The sequence below is a fragment of the Microtus pennsylvanicus genome, chromosome 9 (assembly GCF_037038515.1).
Source record: "Microtus pennsylvanicus isolate mMicPen1 chromosome 9, mMicPen1.hap1, whole genome shotgun sequence".
Classification (NCBI taxonomy): domain Eukaryota; kingdom Metazoa; phylum Chordata; class Mammalia; order Rodentia; family Cricetidae; genus Microtus; species Microtus pennsylvanicus.
Genome location: NC_134587.1, coordinates 97,111,460 through 97,123,910, shown reverse-complemented (window position 1 = coordinate 97,123,910; position 12,451 = coordinate 97,111,460).

Here is a 12,451-nt window from a genome sequence, read left to right as displayed (position 1 = left end):
TGTAGTAATTTTCATTTTATATTCTGTGAAAATTTCATACAATATATTTAGGTCTTATCTTTTCCCACTCTCCTCTCCAACTCCTCCAAGAAACCCTCCTCTTCCTCTCAACTCCATGTCTTCTGTTTCTTCTTTATATTTTAAAAACACACTCATGCAGTTAGTGCTGCCCATATATGCAAGGGTTATTGTCTATTCATCTGATTATGAGAAACTGATGAAAAAAAGCTGACGTTCCCTCCCTCAGCAGCCAGAGCTTTCATAAATCATCTCAGTGAGGGGTGGAGTTTCATGGCCCCTTCCCTATCCACATTAGAATTCTGACTGACTTAATCTTGTTCAGGAAACTTTAGTTTCCATGAATTCATGAAGGCAACAGTTTCGTCATGTGTGAAGAAACTAGTCTGTAGCAGTCCTACCTGAGCCTCAGCTCTTACAACATTTCTGGCCCCCTTTCCACTGTATTCTCTGATTCTTGGAAGGGGGTAGAGGTGGGGAATGTGAATCAGATGTCAGCTAAAATTGAGCCATATCCACTTACTCTGTGCACTTTGGCCTGTTGTTATATTAACCATCGGCTACATAATGACACTTCTCCAATAGAGAATGAGACATATGTAGTATTTAGAAGGCATTCAACATTACGTTTCTTTAACAAAATAAAAGTACTAGTTTCTTCCCTAAACCCTATGACCTCCCTAAACACAGGTTCTTGGCCAGGTCTATAGTACCTTTTTCATAACAGGTCTTAATTTCAATTAGAAAGCTGTTGGTTATCACCATACGTTCATGGCACTATTTCATAAATGGGCATATCTTACCAGGACAGTAGTTATTATAGCTTGCAGAATAAACAACTGGGTAAGACTGTTGATGACATTTTTTCCCAATACATCTTCAAAACACCTTCTGGTGCTTTGAAAGCTAACCAATATGGAAAAAGCTTTCTGGTCAGTACAAGTTTGGTATCAATATGTTCTGTGATCAAAATGTCATCAGTAACAGGGTATTATACTACCAAATTCTGGTCGACTCAGTCTTTTTTGCCTGGATCATTTTAACAAATGAAAAATGGCCTAATCAGATCATTAGCTTCAATTTTCTTTAATATATGACTATTCTGAACTCAGACGTTAGAAAATGCTCTTTCGTGATGCTAAAGATGTACCTCAATAGGTACGTTCCTTTCCTACTTACACAAAGCCCTGAGTTTGATTTTAAGTATGCATAATCAGGCATGGTGATACTCTCTGATAATTCTAGGATGCAGGAAATAGAGTCATGAGAATCAGATCATTTAGACCATCTGTGACTGTACAGTTAGCTACTTTTAGGGCAAGCCTAGGATACGTGAGACACTGTCTCAAAAATGTTTAACTCCTCACTGTATTCCTGGTATAAGCTGGTATCCTTACTATGCACTACAGGACTCGATATATTCTGGATATTTACCTCCTTTTGCCATGTTGTCTCATCTTCCTGAGACTATCTCCACATTCATACTTTCCAGCAAAATGTCCATGTTTCTGTTGTAGATTTCCTCGTCTTCAAGTTCTTCTCTCTGATTGGTTCTGTAGTCTCAAGTCATTGTTCACTCTCCTCTTCTACAGTATCCAATATCCAATTAGTTAACTTGCTCCCTTTTCAAATCTTTGTTTAAATCTCATCTTTCAGTGGGACTATCTTGACAGATGTTTATAAGGGTGATCTGTCTCATATATTAATCTTCTACTCCAAATCCCTCTTCTTCTGTTCACATTTCTTCTCAAAATATTAATCATGTCCAACTTATAGAATCTACTTCCTTACTATTTACTATAGTTTTCTTATTTTATTTCTACTGAAAAGCTAGACAAACATAGATTTTTTTTTTGTTAAGATAGTCCAAGTGCCTAGTATAGCATTTGGCATGTGACTGATTGAATAGCATTTTATATCTTATAAAGCTAGTTGTATTTTAAAAGGCAGCTTATTCAGCCCCAAGAATTAATCTTTAATAACAAAATTCTATGTAGTGTGGGAAGACTTCTGGGAGATATCTTAAAGCCTCACCATGCCTGACAATTTGCATTTCTGAAACTGTAGAGTTAAAACCTAAGTCAGTGTAGATATTCACAAAGCCATAAATGTCTTAGATGAATGTATATATTATATTATAATACAAAAACATATACAATGAGGAATTAGAACACAAGCTTATTAGTAAAAAAATTCCACAAACTCATTCTAATGTTTGGTTAAAAGCAGTAGTGGATCAGTAATGGTTGCATTCTAGTACATCTTAATCAAGTGATTGGGCCTTTATCTGCCTCTGTAACAACCCTATAGTTTTCCTACACCACTGCAATCAGTTTATTATAACTGTGAGGAAAAAGCACACTGTACCATGTACATATTATGTACAAAATAGTTTTGTCTAAATTCATGTGCTGAATTCTATAATGTGGGCATAAAAGTCCTTGCATTAGATGGTGAAATATACTATATATCGTTATGTATATTTAGAAATGAATACACAAATTAAGTAAGAAACATATATTATCACATTTTAAAAGTATAGTCAGAATATTTAAAACTGCTCTCAGGGATTTTTAAAATTGTAATCCATTTTAATTAGAGATAGTCTTGTACTGTAACAGGTATGTTTGTAATTATTATTTCTGTGTAACTGAATTTTTGCATCATTTTGTTCACATGTCTATAGTTACTCCAACCCATAGTCCTGGTAATTACTTTTCTACTCTCTGCAATTATGTGGTGTTGTCTTTCTGAGTTTGCTTATTTCAGTTACAGCATGATGTGTAGATGTTAGGATTGTTTCTGTGTAGTAATATGAGCGGTGGGGCTGCGTCCCCAACACCCCAGCCGCCTGCTCGGCTAGCTTATGCCCCAAAATAATTACACGGACACTGTATTCTTTTAAACACTGCTTTGGCCCATTCCTATCTAGCCTCTTCTAGGCTAATTCTCACATATTAATTTAGCCCATTTCTAATCATCTGTGTAGTGCCCCTAGGTGCGCTTACCGGGAAGATTCTAGCCTATGTCCATCCTGGGTCGGAGCTTCATTGCTTGCGTCTGCCTGGGAGCTGGGAGCATGGCATCTCTCTCTAAGGTGTCTGCTCCCGAGAGAAGAGCTGTCGAGTCTGACCTCACTTTCTCTTCCTCCCAGCGTTCTGTTCTGTTTACTCCACCTACCTATGTCCTAACCAATAATATGGGCCAAGGCAGTTCCTTTATTAGCCAATGACCTTCCTCCATCATTTCTGAAGACTGGATTCCATCAAGAATGTATACATTTACTTTGTTGATTCTTTGACTGATGGACCTAGGACAATGTTTGATCTTGTCTTTTATAAATGATGTTTTTATTTAAGAATGGGGTTGGAAGTGCCACCATCTGTTGTTTGTCTGAAGATTTTACTTTTAGAGATACAGACATAGTGATGGAATTTCTGTCTCTTAAAATTGTGATTAATCAAGTTTAAATATGATAGCACCTAGATTTCTAAGAAAGAAAATAATCCTTATACTGCTTGGGTCTGTGAATGGAGCCTAGAAAGTGTTGAGAATTTGGTGACTCAAATAGAACAAATGGGAGTCACACGAAGATGAAATTCTTTAGTCAGATATACCAGTGTATTGAAAAAAAATGCCTATGTAGGGTGTTTTTCTACCCACCCACCTTTCAATCTATGTACCACTCAATCATTCAATAATTAAAGCTGTAATTATTCGCCCTACAAAGAAGGAAGGAGATCCAGCAGGGTGGGCTCCTCCTGCACCTGTACTATAGCCATTGTTTCTTCATAACACAAACATTTGCTGTTGAAAAGTTACAACAAATGCATGGTGAAGGCAGGAAGAAAAACTTCAAGGAACCAAATTATATCCTTTTCAGAGTGAAGTAGCTCCGGTGAACTATGGCACCCCAACACCACAGGGTAGCCAATTAGCCCGCTCCATCAAAAGTTTCCATTGTGAAAGAATATGGAGTATATTCCACATATAAAAGCAATTTTGTCTTCTTTTTTCCAATTTCATATTTCTTTTTATGCTGCTTTGGTTTTTCAGTTTTTCTGTTTCCTCTCCCAAAAGAGTAAAAATAAATATGAAAAAAAATGAAGGAAGAAACCCAGGACAACATTTGAGGTTAAAAAAAGAATTTGTACAAAGGAAGTAAAGGATTCAGAGAGGCTCATGTATCATTCCGTCAAAGCATTGAACGCTCTATTTGGAATCCACCTTTTCATTAAAGCTTCCCTGGGCTTTAGTGAGTGGGCACTGGGAGATGGGAGGAGCCAAGGGAAAGGAGGATAAAATGGCAAATCCCTCTGCTGCTATTTGTGCTTGTGACTGAGAAGATGATCCTGGTGGCTTCTGAGTGGTTGCTTAGATTGACGTGGTTGTTATTTTGCTCACTTGCCATTACGTCTTATACTTCGTTAATTTCCATATAAATATTTTACACCTTTTACTTACAAAATATATTTTGCCCAAGTGCTTATATAAAGATAGATGTAAAAACAGCATAAACACACCTAAATGAATGAAATGAAAGAAAGGGTGAATTTTATCCTGCATTTTCCTTTAGTTAGCTCAAGAGAGCAACGAGAAGAAACATGAACTTCATTTTATGCGGCAACGTAAAATTACCTAGTCACATTTGTGGTAGAGGAGTGACTCGTCAATGTTCAAGGTTTTTGTTTTTGTTTTTGTTTTTTTTTTTTACAGAAAAGCAGGCCTGGACTGGAGATTTATTTAAAAGACATTATAATAAAGGCTAAAGCATGGCTGTTAGGAGAAAGAGAAGTGTTCAGGAGAAAAGGAAGACATGCTCAGATGTGGGTGTGGGCCCTTCAAGGGAGAGGCAAGGCTCATTGCTTTTTTTTTCTTTTTTTTTTATTGAGAAAAGGAAGAAAATAAAAACAAGTTTCCACCTCCTCCCAGCCTCCCATTTCCCTCCTCCTCCTCCCACCCTTCTCCCCCTCCTCCCACCCTTCTCCCCCTCCCCCCACTCCTCTCCCCCTCCCTCTCCAGTCCAAAGAGCAGTCAGGGTTCCCTGCCCTGTGGTAAGTCCTAGGTCCTCCCCCCTCCGTCCATATCTAGGAAGGTGAACATCCAAACTGGCTAGGCTCCCACAAAGCCAGAACATTGCGTAGGATCAAAACCCCGTGCCATTGTCCTAAGCTTCTCATCAGCCCTCATTGTTCGCCATGTTCAGAGAGTCCAGTTTTAACCCATGCATTTTCAGTCACAGTCCAGCTGGCCTTGGTGAGCTCCCAGTAGGTCAGCTCCACTGTCTCAGTGGGTGGGTGCACCCCTCGTGGTCCCGACTTCTTTGCTCATGTTCTCCCTCCTTCTGCTCCTCATTGGGACCTTGGGAGCTCAGTCCAGTGCTCCAGTGTGGGTCTCTGTCTCTATCTCCATCCATCACCAGATGAAGGTTCTATGATGATATGCAAGATATTCGTCAGTATTGCTATAGGCTAGGGTCATTTCAGGTTCCCTATCCTCAGCTGCCCAAGGAACTAACTGGGGACCTCGGCTTGGGCTCCTGGGAGCCACTCTAGGTTCAAGTCTCTTGCCAACCCTAAGGTGGCTCCCTTAACTAAGAATTGTGCTTTTTTGCTCCCCTATCCAACCTTCCTTTATCCCAATCCTCCCTTTTCCCCAAGTTCCCCCCATTCTCCCCTTCTCCGTTTTCTCTCCCCATCTCCCCTTACTCCCATCCCACCCCACCCCCAAGATCTCAATTTTCTCCCCGGCAATTTTGTCTACTTCCCATAGCCAAGAGGGTAACTATATGTTCTTCCTTTGGTTCACCTTCTTATTTAGCTTCTTTAGGATCACCAATTGTAGACTCCGTGACCCTTATTTATGGCTAGAAACCAATTATGAGTGAGTACATCCCATATTCATCTTTTTGGGTCTGGGTTACCTCACTCAGAATAGTGTTTTCTATTTCCATCTATTTGCATGCAAAATTCGAGAAGTCATTGTTTTTTACCGCAGCATAGTACTCTAATGTGTATATATTCCACACTTTCTTCATCCATTCTTCCATTGAGGGGCATCTAGGTTGTTTCCAGGTTCTGGCTATTACAAATAATACTGTTATGAACATGGTTGAACAAATGCTCTTGTCATATGATAGGGCATCTCTTGGGTATATTCCCAGGAGTGGTATTGCTGGGTCCAGGGGTAGGTTGATCCCGAATTTCCTGAGAAACCGAAACACTGACTTCCACAGTGGTTGCACAAGATTGCATTCCCACCATCAATGGATGAGGGTACCCCTTCCTCCGCAGCCTCTCCAGCAAAGGCTATCATTGGTGTTTTTGATTTTAGCCATTCTGACAGGTGTAAGATGATATCTCAAAGTTGTTTTGATTTGCATTTCCCTGATCGCTAAGGAGGTTGAGCATGACCTTAGATGTTTTTTGGCCATTTGAACTTCCTCTGCTGAGAATTCTCTGTTCAGTTCAGTGCCCCATTTTTTAATTGGGTTGATTAGCATTTTAAAGTCTAGTTTCCTGAGTTCTCTATATATTTTGGACAACACCTTTAGTAATGTGGCAGGATACAAGATCAACTCCAAAAAATCAGTCGCCCTCTTATACACAAAGGATATGGAAGCAGAGAGGGAAATCAGAGAAGCTTCACCTTTCACGATAGCCACAAACAGCATAAAATATTTTGGGGTAACTCTAACCAAGGAAGTGAAAGATCTATTTGATAAGAACTTTAAGGCATTGAAGAAAGAATTTGAGGAGTATACCAGAAAATGGAAGGACCTCCCTTGCTCTTGGATTGGGAGGATCAACATAGTAAAAATGGCAATTCTACCAAAGGCAATTTATATATTCAATGTTCAAGTTTTAAAGGTCCATTGTTCAAGTTTACATTTCCCTTATTCAGTACTTCATGAATGTCACTGTGTGGCATTAGCTGTCAAACCTCTATTAGAGCACAGTGCGGGAAGTAAAGATACTACAGTCCAGATGTATTTGTTTCTGTGGATTTATCATGATAAGTGATTTCCAGGATGAGAAGCAGCGAGCACATTCAATATTATCTAGTTTTAAAGATCAGGAATCTTAGAAGTGATTTGCCAAAGAAGCGAGTGCTCTGGCTGATTTCCTCCTTAGTGCCAACCTCTACTGTAAAGAGGAGCACGTGTCTGGAAGCTTCCTGTTGAACAGTCAGGGTTTTCCCTTTTGAAAAGCAAAAAGCACATGTAACAGGAACCAGCTTGCTATAAGTCTGGTTATATCTTCAGCAAGATAGATAACAGGTAAAATCATTACTTGGCCTGGCACACACCTTTATTTCCTTGTTTTCTGTTGTGTTGGGGTAAAAAGTTTATTATAGGCATACATACAAACATACATATATACATATGCATGCATGCATACATATAAACACACACATATACACAAACATATACTCACATACATTTATCTACACACATATATAATACATAAATAAATGCATCCATACATTCATATGCATGTATACACATATACATCCATACATCCTTACATCCATACATATATACTCCTTAATGTATGCATGAATACACGCATATATATGCATGCTTACATACATACATATGTAATACACATATACATACATACATACATACATAGCACAGTATGGTGGGGGTTCTGAAATCAAGTCTCTGGAAAAGCAGCTTTATGGGTGCTCATCTCCAGGAAATATTCCAGATTACCTGGTTAATTCCGACATTCCTTATATGCTTTTTATTTATAATATCTGTTCTTGCCACAATTTCAAACAAGCACACTACATATCCTGGTTCTTTGCCCTCACACCCTTTCCCATTTTTTCCCACCTCTACCAGCCCCTCCCTTCTCTTATTAACTAGTTTGGGTTTCATTTAGTGTGCCACGGAGTTTAGTTAAGTCTGCCTGTGTGATCCTGAGTTTCCCAGTAACCGTGAGAGCCTCGTGGACTCACTACTGGGTCTTGTGCTCCTCCAAGGTCGTCACTGATGAGTGGGAAAATGGGAGTGAAGCAGAGAACAGAGAGCTCCAGGCACAGTAAACTGAGTTGCTTAGCTAGAAAGCGAATGAACAAAGCAAGAGTTGAAATAAGCCGATTGGAGGTAATCCTGATGCATGAGTGGGCTGAAGGCAAGACTGAGAATAAGTCTCTTGACTATTATCTTCTTAATGTACCTTTCTCTGGTGTACGCTAGGTGGCTTTATGGCTCATGGTGTCTTTGGAACAAGATCAGCTACTCAGGTAGCAGCCTCCAGTGGCAATGCCTGGGTCCTGCTGAAATGCCAGATGTTAGCCTGTTGTTTTTTGTATGAGTTCTATGAAATTGCAGGGATTGCTAGGGAAATGGAAATTTGATTAGTCTTTTTTTTTCCCCTGTCAGGGGAGAATGTCACTTTAGCAGGAAAGAGAAATAATAAACTCCATTATATATTGCCATTTTCTTTTATGTACTGTTATGCATGCATAAAATAATAACAAAAATTTCTCATTTCTATCAGAAGTTATTTTAACTGTGATTGCATAGGTGGCTCATTTGTATTTAGATGAATCAGATTGGATGGGCTGTCTGTTCTCAGTTATCTTATGACCTGATTGTTCATTATTCCCTGATTTGAGGATTTACTTTGGAGTTGACCGGCTTTGTTCATCTGATTGTGAAAGAAAGCTCTGTTCTTAGGTGCCAAATACTTCCCAGTATTGCAAAAAAAATTAAAGTGTCCCAATTATTCAACAACTTGTATAAATTTTGAAGAAAATTTTATTAAGAATAATATGGACATAAAAGCATTTTGACTTTACTATGATATGTTAATTACTCAAATAATTTCTTATCTCTAAGTAAAAATAATAACAGAGCCCAAATTAATATTCTGAGGACTTTAATCAAGTAACAAAATATTTTATTCTCCGGCAGCATCTACTTTATAAAATGTACAACTATAAACTTTCTTTTCTATAGATGCAATTTTTTAAAGTCTCTTCCTAGTTCTCCTGTCAGATAATGCCTTTCTCACGCACTTGGGAGGCATATCTTTGAAATGAAGAAAGATGGCCTCCCACTTTCCAGGTTATAGGATGGGATAGGAGTCTAACTTCTAATCACAACTACAGGTGCCTACACCCTGGCCAGCCCCTTTCACCTGTCCAACTCATTCTGGAACTTAACAGATCTCCTCCCACTGATTTTGGCAGAATTAAGTTCAGGTTTTTTTTTTGCCTTATTGTTAAAATACTAACCACTAATGTATTAGTCCAGGAGAAAATTTCCCTTACTTGTTTCTTTGTTGATGTCATTCTTTGACATACGATGGGCTTGGAATCACACTAAAAGGAAGCCAAAGAAAGCTGCATCCATCTGCAGATTCACTATAAATAGTGAAGTGGGCCACAGTGTCATGTTTTCAGACTTAAGTTGAAAGTTAAGATGATGAACATATTCTCCCTTTGAGTTTGCAGACTGGACCTTTAGGAGAAATTTCACTGGGTTGAATCTAGGTCAAATAATCTTTTCAGAAGCTTAAAAAAAATGAGAGTTACTGGAGAAGAATGATTAGGTCTGCAAACTGACAGCAAATATGTGATTTTGGATGCTGGAGATAATTGTACCACTGTACATTCAAGGTTCTGGCATATTTATTTCTGGAGGTAAATGGAAAATAAAGTTATATATGTACCAAACTTCTTTGCTAAGATATTGAGCTTTCTTTGGACTTCTTTTCTGCCTTCCAAGCAGTAAAGATAATTTGATAAGTTATTTCAGCGATTCTTGTGTATCACCTTAGCTTACAAAACAAAGTAGGCTGAAAGTGCACATATAGCATTCTGTTTAATGCAAAGATGGGAAATAACACAGGCAATTATCTGACAAATGGCAGCTGTTTAAACGGCAGGATACTAAACTAGAATCTTAGCAGGGGTGTGATTATCTATAGGCCATTAAAAGTTTGTTTCTTTATTATTTCATTTTTATTGTCTTAGGTTTGAGAAAGGGAAAGATAAACTTGCCAACTGAAGAGTTTATTACTTTTACTACACAAGAGTCACTCCATTTTTAAAGGCATTTGGTTACTTGATTAAAGTTCTCAAAAGATTCATTTGAACTCTCTTCTTATTTGTACTTAGAGACCAAATATTAGAATGAGTAACAAATAATAGTGAAATTAGAAGAAAAACATTTAGGGCCACATGGTTGTTATTAAAATGAACTTCACAATTTATACAAGTTAATGGGTTATGGGAAATTTTAATAGTTGTTTAAAAATTGGATATTAGTACCTAAGAACAGAGCATCTGTCATGCATATTATATTGCTTTTCTTGTTGCTATGACAGAGCACAGGACAGAAACAACTTAACAGAGAGAAGGGTTTACTTTGGATCATGTTTTGAGAGGGTGTCATTGACTGGGAGGCACGAGGACAGAAAATAGGCAGGGGAAATGTGAGGTGGCTGTTTATGATGTGTCCACAGTCAGGATGCAGGTAGGTTAGACCGAAGGAGGGATGAAAGTACAAACATTAGACCTTTCCTGAAGTGACCCATTTTCTAGCTATGTCCCATCTGCAACGTTCCACAACTCCTCACCCAGCCTGGCAGCAACTATTCAAACACACAGTTTGTGGGCACAGTTTACACTCAACACAACACATAAGATCCCGTGCCTTCATCTGAAGTGGTTAGGAAGATGGGGCTAATTGCTATGGAATCAAATAGTAGATGAAGTTACTTTTATTGCTTCTATTTACTCATTTATTTCATTTCAAGTACCACCTCTCTATGTCTTTTCAGGTATTCAGTATCTCGCTAATTGTAATCCCATCTCCCCTGGAGAGAAAATGGCAATTATTTTCAGATTCATGAATATCAATTGATGCAATTGCCTCATTATTTTTTGACACACACCTACACTAATAGATCAGGGAAAAAAAACAGGTACACTTAGCATCTAACTTCATCAAGGTACTATTGCCGATTACCTCTTGTACATGTGTGGGTTAGACATAGAAATGTAAACGAGACTGAAATGCCCCTAGGTTGATTTATAATCAGATGTCTGTGTCCATAGACTCTGTATAAATGAGCTATTGTCAACAGAAGAAAATATCTTTCATTCACACAAGGATTGCTATGCCCTTGCTCATTTAATATGCCTTAAATTAATATATATTTATACATTACTTTATTTATATCATTATGATATTTGATAAATAAATATCAAATATATTTATTTATATAACTAACTTTTAAAAATGTGATACTCAGTTTAGAAGGAGAGTAAGCCTACTGTGTACAGCAACAGTAGAATCCATTGAAAACGTGCCCATCTGGGCCGTTCTGCCTAGCAACACTGCCTTTAACCAGGATGAAAGTAGGCACTTACATTTGTGATCTCCAGTCTATGAAGGTGGGAACAGGCATAGCACAGAGCCTGCAAGGAGGACCTGAGACTTTACTTGAAAATACAGTTCAGATAAATTGCCTGTCTGATGTAGTTGTCATATAGGCTAGGACAACTTTTGGTGGATTGAGAGAATTGTGGTTTGGAGAATAAGAGGATCATTGTCTCTTCTAGGTGCCAGACAATACTTGGCTGATAACTTTTAATCCTAAGCATTGCAGTTTAAGAGGAACATGGGTAAACTGAGGAGACATAAATGGAGAGATCAAGAAAAAGATGCCATGCCAAAAAAGACCATTAGAAAGGACTAAATTTGATGAAGTGTGTGTGTGCATGCCATTGTTCAGAGGAGTGATATGGAATGGTTTTGTTGAAAAAGTTGTATTTATAAGAAAGGCTGCCTGAAATTAATTCATTGAAGAAGCAGAATTAGAATCAGATGATCAGATGTTCATGCATGTTCCCATGCTGGAACTATCTGTGCATACCTACATTGTCTGCATTTCCAAGCGTAGTTGAGATTGCTTGATGCTATTCCCTGTGATTTGTGTGTGTGTGTGTGTGTGTGTGTGTGTGTGTGTGTGTGTGTGTGTGCTATATCCCTCTGCATTATTTACAGGAAGTCAACGGCAACAGCTTGTTTTAAAGAATTAATATTCTATTAATAGTGGTGTTGACAGTATGTTTTATATTAAACTAGATTAAGTTTCAGGGTTTTTGTTCATAGTTTTATGGTTGCAATTTCTGTTTGTCTTTGTTTAATGACTCTCTTTAACCCATGTGAATGTAGTAACTGTAGTTATTATTGTTAACATATCTTTAGTAAGGATAATTCCAGCTATATGAAGAAATTTCCAATAAATCAAGGAATTTAACAAGCCCCCAAAAGATCCGTGTGATGATGCTTTGCTGTTTTCATCTTGACATGTTTTTATCAGTAATGATTTTTCATGATTTTGTCTGGAATTGGGACAACTTCTCACATAGATAACAGCACTGAGATATAAAGAAAACCCCAATGTCT